Source organism: Choloepus didactylus, chromosome 18 (genome assembly GCF_015220235.1).
Source record: "Choloepus didactylus isolate mChoDid1 chromosome 18, mChoDid1.pri, whole genome shotgun sequence".
NCBI classification, from domain to species: domain Eukaryota; kingdom Metazoa; phylum Chordata; class Mammalia; order Pilosa; family Megalonychidae; genus Choloepus; species Choloepus didactylus.
Genome location: NC_051324.1, coordinates 17,647,080 through 17,651,729, shown reverse-complemented (window position 1 = coordinate 17,651,729; position 4,650 = coordinate 17,647,080). Strand labels below are relative to the sequence as shown.

The 4,650-nt window shown below is 40.1% G+C and overlaps 1 pseudogene; it reads right to left on the bottom strand.

Annotated features, from left to right (window-relative positions):
- Positions 1-2,954: 2,954 nt before the first annotated feature.
- LOC119514642 lies at positions 2,955-3,911 on the bottom strand (annotated as a pseudogene).
- Positions 3,912-4,650: the final 739 nt, after the last annotated feature.

Here is a 4,650-nt window from a genome sequence, read left to right as displayed (position 1 = left end):
CATATTTGCATCATTTAAAAGGGTTGGAAGTTTTCCCCAACAATGTCATTGAATAGTCTTCCTAGTTCTTTACCCTTCTCTTCCCCTTCTGGAACACCAGTTATTCCTATATTTGCAAGCTTCATGTTGTCCATCCTATCCCTGAGATCCATTTCAAATTTCTAAATTTTTTTCACCCTTCATTCTTTTATGCTTTCAAGTTCCAATACACTTTCTAGAAGTATGCTTATTCATTCCTCTTCTTCTTTTCTGGTGCTGTTAGTTTCCAGAATCATTTTAATTCAATCACCAGTTTCTTATATTTCCATAGGATCCTCTATTTTTTATTTACTCTTGCAAATTCTTCTTTATGCTCTTCTAGGGTCTTCTTGATGTCCTTTATGTCCTGAGCCATGATATTGGTGTTTGTGATTACTTGTTTGATTAATTGTGCCAAGTTATTTGCCTCCTGTTTTTGTTTTTGTTTTTGTTTTTACTTTTAATTTGGGCATTTGGGTTATTCATGTCTTCTGTTTCTTCATATGCTTTAAAATTTTCTGTTGTTTTTGGCCTCTTGGCATTTGCTTATCTTGATAAGGTGTTTTTTTAGGATATACAGGCTTATCTAAACAATTATGTAAAATTTGACAGAGCTATAGCTTGGTGGATTGCACTTTGCCTGACCTACCAGTGCATGGTGCTCCCAAGCCACCTCTTATCCTCAAGCCAGTTCTCCCTAGCACCCTCTATGCAGCCAGTTGGGGTCCAAACCTTGTGGAGGTCCAATCACTGCATCAAGTTTCTGTGTGCAGTGGGGCCTACCAGCCCTGTGGGAGGGGGGTATGCCCTGTGCAGTTTGGCAGAGAAGACAGTATTAAGACCCAGTACTCCCAGCTGTTTCTTGGTGGGGCTGTGGCTGGGTTATCCTAGGGCTACAGCCTGTGTCTAATGCTTTAGCTCAGATTCCCTTCATTCCCTCTCTGCCATGTGCTCACAAGTCCCTGGGATTGGTTTAGGGCTCCTGGCACTTCCATGCAGCACCCATGCCTTTAGGTTTTGCACTCTGCAGACTCCCATGGAAGAGGTGTGTGTGCCATCACAAGCCAGCTGAATAATGAATTCCCTAAGAAGCTCTCAGCCATGGTGCTGCAAAGGAGTGTATCACAGCCCATGGCAAAGATGGCTGCATAAGGTATAGAAAATATCCCCTTCTCCAATTATCTGCCTGCTGCAGTGGCCCATTTCTGGCTTGGGGGCTCTTAGCTGTTGGTGTGTGAAGGACTATCACCCACAAGATACTGAAGCAGATGCCTGGGGTGCGGTAGGCACTTCCCACCATGCTCAACTGCAGCTTCCACTGCCAGGTCCTCTGCAGCTTTCTGGGCTTTACACTAACCCACCTCCAAACACACTTGGTTTCTCCCCACTGCAGTGTGACTCCAGCTGCCATTTCCCCAGCAGCCTCCAGATCAAATACTGACATAATTTTGAATGCAGTCTCTCAGTTTCTCCAAGTGCACAGTCACTATGGATGTATATAGACCTGCCCAGCCAGTGGAACCCTGGTACTGCTATTTTGGTGCACTTTCTGTCTTTTATCTAGTGTTTTTCACAGAGAAGAATGTTGCTCTGCCTCTCCTAATCTACCATCTTGGATCCCCCTATTGTGCATTTTTAAATTACCCTTGTCCATTGTTCAATTTGTATGCTTCTTGCCTACTGTTTGTCTTTTTCAGTGTGAATCTATACAATCTATATCTAAATATATATCTATATATCTACATCTATATTTATATTCCTTTGTTCTTTGTGACTGTCATTTTATCAAATCATTTACACTTTTAAATACAATATTATGAAATTTTTCATAGTCACAAAAGACTATATGTATATATGAATTTCAAAAAGTTTAAGGATTCATAAAATAAGCACCCCATATCTACTTTCTAGCATAACAAGTCAACTCCCACTGTGTTTTTCCCTTTTAGGAATAGCTACAACCTAAATTTTGTGTTTCTCATTTCCTTCTTTTCCTTTGTCATTTTATTATGTATGTTTGCATGGTAGATGGAATCATGTCCCACACAACAATATGTTCAAGTCCTAACCACTTATCCTCTATTTGTGAACAAAATATAAATGGGATCATCAAAGATCTTGTTAAAATGAAGACAAAATGAAATAGGGTGGATCTGACTCAGGCAGGACAAGAGTCCTTCTAAGTAAAGGCTTTGTGGACATAGAAACAGAAGCCTTAAGAGAAAGCCATTTGACAGAGGCAGGGATCAGTGGACTGCAAATCACCACCAGGACACTACAGATTTTCAAGAATGTGTGGCTGACAACACTATGATTTGGACTGCACTTGCCAAAATTGTCAATTAATAAATTCCTGTTATTTAAAACAACCAGGTTCTGGAATTTGTCATTGCAGCCCTGGCAAAGTAAGACAGTATATATCCTAAAACATGTGTATTACTTAAATTTGCATATTTGAGAGAACTTAATGTAAATGATATCATTTTGGATATAAATCATTGATCATTTTATTAGACATAATTTACATACAATAAATAGAACCCATTAAAGTATATAATTTATGCTTTGGGCAATTATATGTTTTAGTGTAACTAATGCCACAATCAAAATCAAAATAAAAATTTCCTCTTTGCCTAGTTTCTTTCTGTCTTCTCTCAATAGATTATGAGTGACATCAGTCTAGGGACTTTTGTCTATTTTATCCACATTCCTATATCCAGGGCACTAGAGGTGTGTCTGACTGATAGAAATAGTTCAATAAATTTTATTTAAATAATAAACTATGTAGGGCTCTGCTGGTGGGACAAACACTTAAGTCAAATTTTCTGGCATAAAAGATAGATAGGTGGCTGTAGAGAAATTTTCCTGGTCTGTGACCTAATGGGACATATTTTGTAGTCAGTGGTGTAGGAAAGAAGAGATTCTACTTACTCTCATCAACATGAACTCCTCCTTACAAGGATACACCAAAGGGCACCCTGCACATTGGGGTTCCTGTGGCTGTAGATAAGTGGGTTCCACATGGGATTGATAACAGTGCTGAAAGCCCCAACCCCTTTATCCTTGTCTGAAGCCTCCTCTGAACCCAAATGCATGTGGTTGAAGATTCATGTCCCATAGAATAGGAAAACCACTGTGATGTGGGGGCCACATGTGGAGAAAGCCTTCTTCTTACACACCAATGAGCACATTCATAGAAATTCAGCTGCTACATGCATGAAGGAGGTGATAATGAGAACTACAGGGGTGCCTGGCATTATGAAATCCATACCAAGGAGCAGCAGTTTGTTGAGTTCAGTGCTGGACAAGGAGAGCTGGAAGAGCTGTGGAAGTTCACAATAGAAGTGATTGACCTCATTGGGACCACAGGATTTCAGAGTGTTTAGGGTAATAGTGTGTGTCAGTGCATTGACAAGGGACCAAGCACAGCACACAGACACCAGTATCCTCTAGACTGCCTGGATCATGTGGGTGCTGTAGGTGAGGGGCTGACAGATGGCCAGGAATTGGTCATAGGACATGGTTGTCAACAATAAGCAGCCTATCCCTGCTAAAAAGTGGAAGAAGAAGAGCTGTGGAATACAGGCATAATAGGAAATCATATGTTTGTGAGACAGGATTCGGCCCAACATTGGAGGAACAGTGACAGTGATACCTCCAGCATCCATTGATCATAGATTCCCAAGAAATAAGTATGTGGGGTTGTGGAGTTTGGGCTCCACCAAGATGGCAGCCAGGATGCTGAGGTTGCCTCTGACTGTGACCCTGTAGGCAAAGAGGAAGGGAACAAAGACCACAGATTGCAGCTTTTCTGTTTCCACTAATCCCACAAGAATAAACTCAGTAACTGCTGTCTTATTTGTCCTGACTTCTGGCTCCATGTATCACTGTAAGAAAATATCCAAAAGGGAAACATAAGTCCAGTCAATTCACTTATTCAACATATTCCTTTTAAGCCTTGTCTCTACAAATCACCATGGTAAATTCCCTGTAGTACAGGTGAAGATTTTCCCACTCACCAGACCAAACTCATGCATGGGCATCTTCCATCACTTTAATGCCTCTCCTTGCATTCAGCAGAGATGCCCAATGACACCAATATCTTGTCCCTCCCATCCTCTACTATCTTGAAAAGGCCAGAATACTTGGGAATATACATTATGATAAAAGAAGACTTCCTCTTTGAATGTAGAAAGGATAAGAAGCCATTTCTTCATTTCCCTCTGAACCCCAAACCAAAAAGCAGTTTCAAAACAGAATAATAATTATATTTCCACAGAACTGAAAAGCTTTTTAAAACATAACCTAGGTTTCAAGGCTTCTAGAAATAGTGAATATCAAGTGAAAGTATGACAAGAATCAGAGAAAAGTCACTCACTATACTAGATATCAGAAAGATGAGCCAAGTAACTTTCCTCAAGGTGAGGACATATGTAAGCAAAATTTCAAATGCCTTGTTCAATAAATTGCTGATTTTCTTGCAGTTACCCAGTCTTTATACTGCACTTTGTATAACATCTTAATTTAAAATGACTTATTCTGTGTATATTGCCTGTCACCTCTTTATAATAAAAGTTGGCCACCAGGCATCAGTGTTAGTTGCTGCTAGTTACAGTTGGGTTTCTCTATTGC